Raw genomic sequence first — 13,400 nt, forward strand, 5'->3', positions numbered from 1 at the left:
TGGCCAGGTCTGTACAAACAGTCTAAACAGTATGTCTTTTGTGGTGACATCTGCCACCAATTTAAGGGGTCCACCATTAAACACCCACCACAGACACCCCGCTTAGTTTCCAATAAACAACTACAATGTGTGTACCTGGACCACTGCAGTCCCTTGCAACCTGATTGTGCATACAAATACATCTTAGTCACAGTTGACTCATGTTCTAGATTCCTATGGGTATGGCCACAACGATCGCCTGACGCTTGAACTGTTATTAAAGATTTGCAAGTCTTTATCGGACATATGCAGTAGTGGCATCCCACTCGGACCAGGGTCCTGCCTTTGCCTTCAGGGCATTCAGGGACACCAAGGCAATAATGGGTGTTCAACTACATTTCTCGGCTCCGTACCATCCTGAGGGAAATTCAGTCGCGGAGTGGAAAAACTGAGACTTAAAGCAATCCTTAACAGCGAGAGTATTCGTTTCTGCTCATGGTTGTCTTTATCACCTAAATGGGGTCCAGAGAGCACTAAAGATCCTTGGGAGGACGTACTCCTTATGAGGTCTTATTTGGCATACCTATGTATGTCCCAGATATTGATGGCCCTGGCGCGGTGGGGGCAGATACACCCTTTGACATAAATGAACATGAAGCTGTTTTACAGGAAATGCAACAATTCTGTGATAAAAATTCAGCTGCTTATGCGCCATCTTGGAAATGAAAGACTTGCCAACAACATCTACCGTCTGGATTCCTAAAGTTTGGGATCTAGTACGAGAAAAGGTTGCTGTGAAAAAGGAGTTTGGCCCATCATATAGAGCACTGGTTCCAGTCCTGGGAATAAAGGGTACCAGAACTATCATCCTACCACTGTTGCCCAGTTCTAAAGAAAACCGCTTTGTTTCAATTGACAACATCTAATTGCATCATGTGGCTGATCCAGACCAAAAGGATTACTTGGTAGTTCTGTTGCCTCTCTCACTACCCCACGGGTACTCAACAATGCTTCAATAAGTACCAATGCTACAGTTGTCTCACCAAGCTTGGCTTACGCTCTTAAAGTCTACAATTTCTGAACTTTGACTTCCTATGTTAAGAGGAAGAACTGAATAGATTGTCCCTCAGCTTTACACATAAGGATGAATTTGGATCACATGGACAATTCCAATAAGTAAGATCAATGACAGCGATCTACACATAACTTAGTGATCATAATATTTAAATTCTTTTGTTAGGGTTCACGGCGGATAATACTAAAGGTTAGAATTTAAAGGACGGTGGATTATTAGTAGCTACTTTGAATTCTAGGGCACATTGGCTATGTTTTGCTACAGCTAAACATCATGAAAGCATCCTAAACCCTCCACTGTTTCTGGCTGGCCTGTCACGGATACCAACGTTATTTTTAATTCTAATTCTAAAATTGTACTGGATAAATGGATTGAAGATGTCATGGCTTGTAAAGCATCAGCTAACTCTAATTCAGGATTATCTCTCTTAGGTACTTTCTCTCCAGTGACGAGGGATTATGGAGAAAGAACCTTAATAAAATCATTCATTCATAATTTGTATACCCTTAAAAAAACGGAACCTATAAAATAAAGAAATGTGGAAATACATTTGGTGCTTAAAATAAAATTAGTAATAAAAGTTTGGGCACAGTTATCAGAGAAGGCATCTAAAAATAACTCATGTACTTTTTAGAGTTTAATGGCATTTGATTCTAACACTAAGATCTAAAAAGCCACTGTACAAATAGTGGCAGTGATCTGGAAACATTATATAACTTCTTTACATTTAATCAATGGTACTCATTCTGAGGGTAGGTAGGCAAGCCTTTCCTGTGATATATGCTCCCCACCCATGTGTAAAGAAGTTAGTGGATATATTAAAAAAATCTAGAGTGCCCAAATCACAAGGTCTGGGAAGACTCCCTATTTCTGTATTAAAACAAAACCCTGATCTTTGTGGCAACATTTTAATGCCATTCTTTGCTAGCTGTTTTCTACACAGATAGTTTTAAACCCATGTAATGGGGGGGGGGGAGGTTCTTCTCCACATTTAAAACAAGAATCGGCAGGCCAATAGGCCTTACCTTTTTGACATACTGGCTTTGCAGCATCAGCTAAGAAGCATTTCATGACAAGGCTGTGCAGCATCTGCCAAAGTAAAAGAAATTAAAAACAGGCATAATGTTGTTTCATTATGCAAGTGCTTATGCGTAGTGACTTATGAGCAATCATGTGTCAGTTTATGCACACAAATGTGTCACCATGCCACAAAATGATGCAGGTGGCGATTTTTAGGTTTTCCCTGCATGTGCGCGCTTGCAAAATCTTTTGTGAGTTAAAAAAATCCTAAAAGGGGCTTAGAACCCACCCCTTATTTACTTAAACGTATTATTGGTTTATTCCAATGTCGCTTTAAATTCCTTGCTTCTGATTGGCCAGCATGTCATACTTTCACTTCCTGCTCTCTGCTTTGCCATCCATGCCGTCGTGTTGAGCCTGGACCAAGAACAGCTTCTGGTCACTGGCCACTTGCTACTGGCCAGTGTCCTTTCACTGACCACGTTTCCCAAGGTACTTTTTTTTTTTACTTTTAATAATGCACGTCTGCAGTCCATCTGCTCAAGCGCGCTGTATTTGCTTTTCCAACTTCATTTTTAAAATGACTGTGTTTGCCCAAACCTCCCTCCCTCACCCACCTTGTGTTACTTTCTTTGCTCGTTTTTTTTTAATACACAACAACTGTTTTCATGGTTTCCATATGACCAGGGTCTGTGCTGCAGCCTACAAAGGGACCTTTAGTCTGCTGCTGCTTGGCAACACAATACGCCTTTGTGCTTTATGTTCTGAGGGAAATGTATTAAAACAAATATTGTGAAAATTAGTGCATGAAGTGCTACCGACTTTCAAAGGCTGTCCTGTTAGACGAACTGCAGATCCATACGGGGCTTCTTTTCTGGTAGAGTTATATAACGCAAACTTAGCAAAGCAGCATAAATGAGTTTTCCACGAAAGCCAGAAGTTACAATTTTTTAAGGCATCAGGATTATATGATTTGCACAGAATCACAGGATGTTGAGCCGAAGCTTAGAATTAAACCTGCTTCCCCGGTTTCAACGCCTGCAGCTCTGGCCGTTATATCTCTTCCCAGACAGCGCACATTTCACTTTACTTCGCACATAACAATGTAAAAAAAAAATATGACTTGCACAATGCGATTTATAATCAATTCTACAAAGCAGATTTAACAAGGCAAATAACTATGAATAAAAAGCAGAGTATGAGTTAAACCAGGCTCCGACATATATCGATTTACACCACATATGAGCCATCTTTGCCCGATACAATCAAGCACCAGATGCTCATTCTTCGAGCCCTGGTGAACAAGAAGTGCATGGCGATTTTGATGGGAGGAAAACTTCATGAAACCTTTTTGACGTGAGGAGCGCGTTCGAACAGCAAAATCCTAGAGCGTCGATTTCATTCAAAGGTGAGACTTCATAACTTAAAAACATTCAAATTACTATTTATCTCTACAAAATGTATCGTGCGCCTCAGTGTTGGGATATTTCTTTCATTCATGTCACACTCTCAGCAGCAGGCGCTCTATACACTGAGCTACATCGCTCGCTCGTGGTGCAATCTATATATATGCTTATCTTTTTTTAAAGCACATTTTTCCTTTAAGATTGTGGGCATTATGCTCTCGTTTTATGAAAGACTTTGGGCCCTCTTTACACGTGGCAATGGCCTGCTCTCAGGGGCAGACATACAACCATTCAGCTATCTCACTCAGTGGTGGCCTAATGCAAATGCATTTTTATATTTTTAGAAAGTACATCTTTCCTTCAAGAACGTGGGTGTTAAAAACAAAAATAAATACATTGCAAATTAAGTCCAAGGCCTTTGGAGCGCTACATATTGTTAATAGTTACAAACCTCTTAAATAATATTTACAATTACAGTAGAACATTTACAGTGAGCCTTAGTATTGCCCTTGAGCAATTTCTTTCATTCACGGCCCGCTATATCACTCAGTGGTGGTGCAATGTAGATCGGTGGGTTCAGTTTAAAAAGGGTCAATTTAATTGTTGTTTGGGGGTAATATTCACACACTATTTAAACTCATTTAGATCATTTGAAAGCACCATCCAAGTTGCTAGACTATCACATTTTTATAAAGCATCGAGCAGGAAACATGTTGTACATGTAATGCATGCTTATGTCATAAAGATTAAAATACTCTTGTTAATTAATTATAAATGTGTACCAGTTCTTCATCAACATCTTTAAACCAAATAGAACAGTGTGACAAAAAGAAGTGCAGTGCGCAAAGACCTTTGTTTACTCTGCACAGATTTACCATATTAATAAAAAGCAGTGAAATGGGCACATTATTCTCAAAATGTAGTAGCAATCAGAGCTACGTGCACAGAGTTTTGATCATGTAGTAAACAGCAGTGCATTCTGAACATAATCCTCATAGTGTAGTAGGATGCAGTGTAGTGTGCTGACCCCCCCCCCCCCCCCAGGTGCCGGGACAGGTTGGCAGAAATTCAACCCAGGATTATTGAGTCTATTTCTACAAACCTACAAACACAGCAGAAGGTGCTGACAAGCGCCTACCTGAGCAGAAACCTGTGCAGACATTTCCAGGCTCTCTCCTCCTCCTGGGGCTGGGGGGGGGCAACTGCAGAGTTGCTGCACGAGGAGCTGAAAGAGGATTATAAACCGCTTCCTCCTCTGCAGTCCATTTGACAAAGAGGATGCTGCCAGGATTCGCATTTGTGGCTGGTGCTGACTCTGCCCCGGAAAAGGAAGTGACTTTAGTGCCTTCAGGACAATGGCTGGAACAGCTCGTCCTAGTTATGCCATTAAATGAAGACCGGCCAGAGCTTTGAGACACGAAAGAGGTTTACGATTATTAACAATTAGAAGGTCAACATGTGTCCACCATAAGCCAGGCAGTTAGAGAGAACTAAAAGAAAAACTGAGAAGGCTTACGGCCACTGTTTCCAAACACACCGTGCAGGTCCTCTATCTCGCAGTCCGGCGTTCCATTATTTATTGGGATGCGAGGGAAAATTAAAGAGTTATTAAATGAAGTGGGAATCGAGATGAGGAAGATATGGAAAATACAATCATTTAATTGACTAGCTTGTAAGCAGGAGAGAGCTACGTTTAAGCAATTCCAGAGCCTCCCCCTCTATTTGTTCTGATGACGTATGGACTGGTAGATGTACTGGGCACCGTTCTTTGTTCCTGTGAAAATTACTGAGTACCTATGAGAACCTCATGCATGTCAACACTCCTAATTCATTCTTTCCAACCAAACTGGGGAAATGTAGATTTTCCTAGTAATTTATGAAGGAAAGTCTTAACTTTGTCAAGACTGGAGGCTCCTATTATGCTTCTTCAAAGCATATCAATCACCGCTGAAAAAGCTGTATTAATTGGTTTACAATAAAAAGTATGGAAAATTGTATCATTAGACCAATCAGGCGATCTCAGAATATCCTCTATATGAGAGCCATCTCAAAAGGCCTTAGAGGTCATAGCTCCCCTGGAAGAGTGCACGCCAAATTTGGAAGTATTAATCCCTGCCAGGGACATTACCCATTTAACCCAATGGAGTGTAGGAGAGGAAACTGGTTTATGGGGTTTCTTGAAAGAAATGAGGAGTTGGGAAACAGAGGACGTTATGAGATGGACCGTCTTTTGTTCGTAAATTTTTAAACAATTTCCCACACACAACTTTGGTTGGTTTGGGAAATAAGGCTAAAAAAAGTGGATATATTTGTTCTGATGGATACAAACTACCTGTGGATTCCTCACCCTATGGATTTTTCCTTGCGCCAGCATCCAACGGAAAGTGTTCTTCCCAGCTCTCCGCGTCACAATTGCACAGCTCCACACGACTCCATCTGACGTCACCGTGCCAATAAGAGGTCCTCGCCGGCGTGCTGACATCAGTTTCCTGTTTTCTGTGCCTTCGACGCTAACGTTTTTTTTTTTCCTGGCTCGTTGGATGGAGTTGTAGCTTTAGTAGTTACAATGTCTCCCTGAGAAAATCGGGTTTCAAGCCTTGTAATGAATGTGGCGGTCAAATGTCGGTCACTGATCCGCATGGGGACTGCCTTTGGTGTCTTAGCTCTGAGCATGACGTCGAGGGGTGTGGATCGTGCCAGAGCATGAACCCTAAGGCACTAAAAGAAAGAGAGGCCAAGCTTTTCTTAGCGAAGGCTAAGAAGAAGAAGGGCCATGAGAGGGCCTCATCTCACGCTTCTTCCAAGAGACACAAGAAGCGTCGTCGTCATGACTCACGGCGCCGCCATGACTCACGGCGCCGTTCGACACGGAGCCAATCGAGGTCGAGGTCTCCATCTACTAGACGTCGAAGCAATTGGGAGGTGAGCCCTACTGTGACTCCACAGCCCCAGAGTCCAGAAATATCTCCGACGCCGTCAGTGTATGAGGTGGCTCCTCATAGCCCTCAGTTTTCACCGGCGCCACAAGAGCCTGATGTGTAGCAGCAGGATCAAGACCAGAGATATCCTGCCTTCCCAGCTCCAGGAGCGGATCCGGCAGCATTTCTAAATGCTATGTATGCTGTTTTCCAGTCTATGGCCCCTGCTGGTGCACCAGCGGGTCCCACGGGGCCATTAGCATTTTCACTGGGCTCCCCGGCTCCATATAAGATGAGGCCGTTTATGCCATTTTGCCCGGTTGGGGGTGCCGGGTCGACGCCGATGATGTCTCCACGAGGTATGGCGTCACCATCTAGATCCGTGGCGCTGTTGTCATCACTGGCCAGCCGGCCCCATTACCTTTGTGCCAGCCGACTCCGAAGAAGGCGCCGTTGGAGTCCGTGTCGGCGCCAGATCCGAGTGATTCTCGGATTCATCCATCCTCTCCTGTGCCCTGTCGGGATTCGAAAGCGGTGTCTTCAGCATCAGTGAATTCAATGTCGATGCCGAGGCTAGAGTCCCGCTTGAGATCTCGAAGGAAGGCCTTGCGCCTCCTTGAAGAGGAAGAATACCGGCAGTTGGAGGAGGGCGAGCTTGTAGAGCCTTCGGATGAATACCAAGGATTGGGGTCAGCCAGTGGGCTGGATACTTCCCCGGAATGGGACATTTCATCTCCAGGGGAGTTTACGGAGGAGGGAGCAACATTTCATTCAGTCATTAGAAAGGCAGCGGACTATTTAGACCTGCCTTTATCTGCAGCAGAGGTGAAGACAAATCTGCTAACTGAGGTGCTGCATCCCTCTACGTCCTGGGCTGATCCTTTGCTGCCCTTCAACGAGGCATTGATGGAGCCTATTATGGACTTGTGGAGGAAACCAGTTTCGTCTCCGGCTGTGAATAGGGCTGTAGCAAGGAGGCATAGGGGAGCACCCGGGGATCCTGGGTTCCTTTCACGTCATCCAACCCCGGAGAGTTTAGTGGTTCAAGCGTCTTGCGCCACAAAGTCTGCTCCTGGTTCATTCCCCGTAGTCCCGTCTGATAGAGAGTCCAAAAGAATGGAAAAGTATTCGAAAAAGATCTTTTCGTCTTGCAGCATGGCGCTCAAGGCTGCAAACGCTACTTGTGTGCTGGGCAGGTATGTCCACACCCTTATGGACTCGGCCAAGGCTATGGTGGGGGATCTGCCGCAGGACGCACAGAGGCCTTTTGGAACACTCTTTTTGGACGCGCAGGCTGCGGCACAGCAGATTATACAATCTGGCCTTGATACAACGGACTCAGTTGCCAGGGCAATGGGGACATCTGTTGCTACAAGGAGGCATGCTTGGCTGAGGTCCTCCGAGTTCTCCTCGGATGTACAGACCACCTTACTAGACTTGCCCTTCAATGGTGAAAGGCTGTTTGGGGAGAAAGCAGACTCTGCCCTTGAATGTTTTAAGGACAGCCGGGCTACAGCAAAGTCCTTAGGCTTACAGGCTCCCCCTGCTCCCCCTTATAGGCCTTTTCGCAGGTTCAGAGGGTTTGGTCATGGGGCAGTTTTTCGGAGGCCCCAGTACTCGGCCCAACAACCTGCCAATCCATCCTTTCGATCCTTTGGAGGGCGAGGGAGGGCTAGAGCTAGAGGGGCAGCCCAGCAACACCCTTCATCATCATCCTCTTCCTCTGGTGGACAACAGCAGGGTAAGCAGCCCTAGTTTTCCCCACCTTATCGAACATGCCTCTCCTGTAGGGGGAAGGCTTCGTCTTTTTCGCCGCGACTGGGAGTTGATAACAACAGACTCCTGGGTGTTGAATATTGTGGAAAAAGGATATGCTCTCCCCTTTCAGGAGTTCCCTCCTCCCTTCCCCCCGTCCCTCATTTTGTTCAGAAGACCATCACCTATTGTTGCAACAGGAGGTTCTGGCCATGTTATTGAAGGGTGCGGTAGAGTTGATTCCAGAGCAGGAAAGGGGTCAGGGTTGTTATTCAAGATATTGCCTGATCCCCAAGAAGGACGGTCGCCTGAGACCGATCCTAGACCTGAGGATTTTGAATTGGTTCCTCAAGCAGGAGAAATTCAAAATGCTGACTCTAGCGCAGGTACTTATGGCGTTGAACAAAGAGGATTGGATGGTGTCTGTCGACTTGCAGGATGCATACTTTCATATCCCTATACTCAAGTCGCACAGGAAGTATCTCCGGTTTGTGGTGTGGTCGCAACACTACCAGTTTGCGGTCCTTCCGTTTGGGCTTACTTCAGCACCTCGAGTCTTCACAAAGGTGATGGCAGTGGTTGCAGCACATCTCAGGAGGAAGGGAATAGCGGTATTCCCCTACCTGGACGATTGGTTGGTCAAAGCCAAGTCTCCAGAGCTGGTGCTGCATCACCAGGTGACAACCCAGTTGTTGTTCGATCTGGGGTTTTCGATAAACGTGCCCAAGTCTCACCTGGAGCCCTCTCAACGCCTCCTTTTCAAAGGGGCAGTACTGGACACAACATTGTATCAGGCCTACCCCCCCTGCCTCAGCGGATTCGGGACATTCAGGCACTGATTCCAATGTTTCGAAATGGAGCGGTTATTCCAGTCCTCAAGGTCTTACGCCTGCTTGGTCTGTTTGTTTCTTGCATTCTGTTGGTCACTCATGCGCGCTGGCATATGAGGGCTCTTCAGTGGTGCCTCCGCAGGCAGTGGTTTCAGCACAAAGGAGATCTAGAGGGTTCAATAAGGATCTCCAGGGACACTGCAGCGGATCTCCAATGGTGGGCAGTGGACGGCAACCTTTCCCAAGGAAGGCCGTTTTCACTACCACCTCCAGTGGCCACAGTTGTAACGGATGCCTCCACTCTAGGGTAGGGTGCTCATCTGGGGGCTCTGGAGATCAAGGATCATTGGTCTCCGGTGAAACAGATGTTTCATATCAATCTGTTGGAACTGCAGGCGATATGTCTGGCTCTCAAGGCCTTTCTCCCTTCCCTTCGCGGTCAGTCGGTTCAAGTCCTCACGGACAACACTACCGTGATGTGGTACGTAACCAAGCAGGGAGGAGTAGGTTCGTACCTTCTCTGCAGAGAAGCTCTGCGGCTCTGGTCCTGGGCTCAGGACCATCAGATTTGCTTGATAGCAAATCATTTGGCTGGGGTTCTGAACGTACGTGCGGACAGTCTCAGTCAGCACTTCTCGGCCGATCACAAGTGGCGTCTCCATCCAGACCTGGTCCTGTACATCTTCGGGATGTGGGGATCTCCACAGGTAGATCTATTCGCCACTCGGGAGAACGCGCACTGCCCGTTGTTCTGCAGTCTCCAGTATCCGATGCAAGGAGCATTGGGGGATGAGTTTCAAATACCCTGGGACGGCCAGTTGCTTTACATGTTCCCCCCCATACCCTTGATTCCTCGGGTCCTGAGGAAGATTCGCCAAGACAGGACCCAAGTCATCTTGGTGGCACCGGATTGGCCGAGAAGGGGGTGGTACACAGACCTTCTGCAACTCTCAAAGTGCCCTCCGCTCCGTCTCCCACTCAGGGCAGACCTCCTCTCGCAGTCGCAGGGGCAGGTTCTACACCCCCACCTCCAGAGCCTGCACCTTCAAGCCTGGAAATTGAACGGGGCAACCTGATTTCCTTTTCTCTCCCACCGGATGTAGTGGATGTTATTCTGTCGTCCAGGCGACACTCCACTAAGTCCATTTATGCCGGTAGGTGGGCTAAATTTGTGATTTGGTGTGGAGAGAAACAGAAAGATCCCTTGAATGCCCACCTTTCAGATGTTTTGTTATTTGCTCTTGATTTAGCAAAGAAAGGCTGTGCAGTGGCTACGGTTAAAGGTTATTTGGTTGCTCTATCAGCTTTTCTTTGCCTCCCGGACCAGCCCTCTTTATTTAAATCTCCGATTGTAAATAGATTTATTAAGGGCTTGATTAATAAGATTCCTCCCACACCCTTTCATATGTCTCAGTGGGATTTAAATCTTGTTTTAACATTTCTGATGGGTTCACCGTTCGAGCCCATGCATTCATGTCCTTTAAGGTATTTGGTCCTTAAGAGTGTTTTCCTAATCGCTATAACCTCTGCTAGGAGGGTTGGGGAGCTTCAAGCCCTTTCCGTAAAGTCCCCCTTTACCTTGTTTTTCCCTGATACAGTGGTACTGAAAACCAGGGCGGCTTTCCTGCCAAAAGTAGTCACTCCTTTTCATATGGGGCAAACTATTACCCTTCCCTCTTTCTACCCTCCTCCCCACTCCTCAAAAGAGGAAGAGAGACTCCATCGATTGGACCCTAGAAGGGCTCTCAGTTTTTATATTGAGAGGATGAAAGACTTTCGCCTGGAGGATCAGCTGTTCGTGGGGTATGTTGGTCAGCAGAAGGGCAGAGCAGTCCATAAAAGAACAATCTCCAGGTGGGTCATTCTTGTATAAAAGATTGCTACTCACTGGCAAAGAAAGTTCCTCCGGAGACTATCAGGGCCCACTCCACCAGGGCTAAGTCGGCCACTTCGGCCCTGGCAAGGGGGGTTTCGGTGATGGACATTTGCAAGGCGGCAACTTGGACGTCCCTCCATACCTTTGCAAAGCATTACTGCTTGGATTCTGAGGTTCGGAGGGACGGCCATTTTGCACGATCTGTCTTACAGGATTTCTTGGTGTAATCAGACGGGCACCCACCTCTGAGTGCAGTACTGCTTTGGGACTCTATTCATAAGGTGAGGAATCCACAGGTAGTTTGTATCCATCAGAAGAACAAGTTATATACCTTCGGTAACGCTTTTTCTGGTGGATACAATAGGTACCTGTGGATTCCTCACAGTCCCACCCGCCTCCCCGTTGCCTGTCTGATTGCACTAGGATATGTGGTTGTATAGATGTATGTGTATATTGATATTTTTCCTGTATATATAAATGATAGTTTTTGATTCTGTTGCATCATGAAGGTTTTATGTATATATGTATTTATTGGAGTTATTGTGGAAGTCGGTTCTCACCTGTTCGCCTCAAAGGCACGTAAAAAATGGGTGAAACTGACGTCAGCACACCGGCGAGGACCTCCTATTGGCACGGTGACGTCAGATGGAGTCGCGTGGAGCCGTGTAATTGTGATGTCCTCGTCAACGTGGAGTGCTGGGAAGAAGACTTTCCTTCGGATGCTGGCGCAAGGACGAATTCATAAGGTGAGGAATCCACAGGTAGCTATTGTACCCACCAGAAAAAGCGTTACCGAAGGTAAGTAACTTGTTCTTTTGGTTTGTGTATTCATTTTAAAATGGATACCTGTGGGAGTAAAATGGCGACCAGAGATGTCTAAAGATTTGACATCTAACAAACGTTTTATGGAAACTAAACATAACAACATTGTCAATTTAGCAGAAAGCGTTTTAAGAGATAGAGATTAATTTTCTGGCCATGAGAGAAACACTTGCAAAACCACATTAACGTCCCATAGCTCACTATATTTAGGAGTAGGCGGATTGGAGAATTTTACTCCTTTTAAAAGACTGCAGATAAGTTGGTGCTCTCCAACTGGTTTTCCATTGATGTGGGTATGATTAAGGGATATCGCAGAACAATAAAGATTGATGGTTCTATAATATTTACCTGAACTTGCTTGAGCTGCTAAAATATTAGCGATTAAGGAAATATCTGCTGAAAAGGGATCACAAGATTTTCCCACACACCAGCTATGCCATAAAAACCAGGCCGATTTATAAGCTTTTGTGGTTCCGGGAGCCCAAGCCTTGGAGATAAATCCCGAAGCTTCCTTCAAAATTCCTGAATAAGATTGGGAAGTCCTGTTACCTTCCAAGCCGAAAGGATTAGAGACTTGTTGAGAATCAGATTGTGTGGGTATCCCTCTGGGTTGAGAAGGAGATCTGGGAACACAGGAAGAATGACCAGAAAATCCATTGCCAGTTCCAGAAGAGGAGGATACCATAACTGGGATTCCCAGAGGGGAACAACCAAAATTAGACAGGCCTTTTGACAACGTACTTGACAGAGGACCCTGTTGATTATTAGGAAAGGAGGGAAAGCATAGTTGATTGACTTAGACCAGTCTTGTTGAAAAGCATCCGTTGCTAATGCTAGAGGATCTGGTCTCCAACTGAAGAACTGAGGCAGTTGGGCATTTAATCATGACACAAAGAGATCAATGTGTTGAGGGCCCCATTTGTGAAATAGGGTTTTGAAAACAGAATGATGAAGTTTCTAATCGCTGGAATCGGACAGGAAACGGGAATTCCAATCCGCTACCTGATTGAGTTTCCCTGGAAGATATTCCACCCGAACAGATAACTTTTGTTGTAGACAAAACTCCCAACAGCTTTTTGCTAGCTCCGTCAAAGGCTTAGACTTTGTATCTCCCAGATGATTGATGTATCTGAACGCCGGCAGGTTGTCCATTCGAAGCAGAATGGAACATCGGACTTTGTTTTTTACGAAGCTTTTGATCGCAAAGGAGCCTGCAAGCATCTCTAAACAGTTGATGTGCAATGAAGACTCCTGTGGAGACCATGTACCTCCAGTCGATATTTGCCCACACCTTGCGCCCCATCCGGTCAAGCTAGCATCTGATTCTAACACAAGATCTGGGGTGGATGTAAAGATAGTCCTGCCGTTCCAAGCTTCGAGGTGATCTAGCCACCACTGAAGTTCTAAACGGGATTCATGGTCTAGAATCTGAATAAGAAAGACCCTTGCAAAGATGATGAATTTTTAATCTTTTAACTTTAAGAGTGCGGTAATGAGGAGGACCAGGAGAAATCGCTTGAATTGACGAGGAAAGCAGACCTACAATTCTTGCAAGTAACCTGAGGGAGACAGAAGGAAGGTGTAAAGAGTGGGTTATCTCTGATTTTATTGCTTTTATTTTTGTCTCGGGAAATTGAAGAGTGGCTTCTACCGAATTTATAAGAAATCCGAGAAACTCCAATCTCTGAGATGGGACGAGAATTGATATCTCTTTGTTTA

General features: G+C 45.6%; 1 protein-coding gene across 1 annotated transcript in view; it reads right to left on the minus strand.

The window, feature by feature from the left end:
* LOC138286980 (zinc finger protein 208-like) overlaps positions 1 to 4,787 on the minus strand; it is a 272,011-nt gene extending 267,224 nt beyond the window's left edge. Inside the window, exon 1 of the mRNA XM_069227344.1 lies at positions 4,619 to 4,787. The gene's annotated coding sequence lies outside the window, so the exon portion shown is untranslated. The remainder of the gene's footprint in view (positions 1 to 4,618) is intronic.
* Between the last annotated feature and the right edge of the window lie 8,613 nt (positions 4,788 to 13,400).

This window comes from Pleurodeles waltl, chromosome 4_1 (assembly GCF_031143425.1).
Source record: "Pleurodeles waltl isolate 20211129_DDA chromosome 4_1, aPleWal1.hap1.20221129, whole genome shotgun sequence".
NCBI lineage: Eukaryota > Metazoa > Chordata > Amphibia > Caudata > Salamandridae > Pleurodeles > Pleurodeles waltl.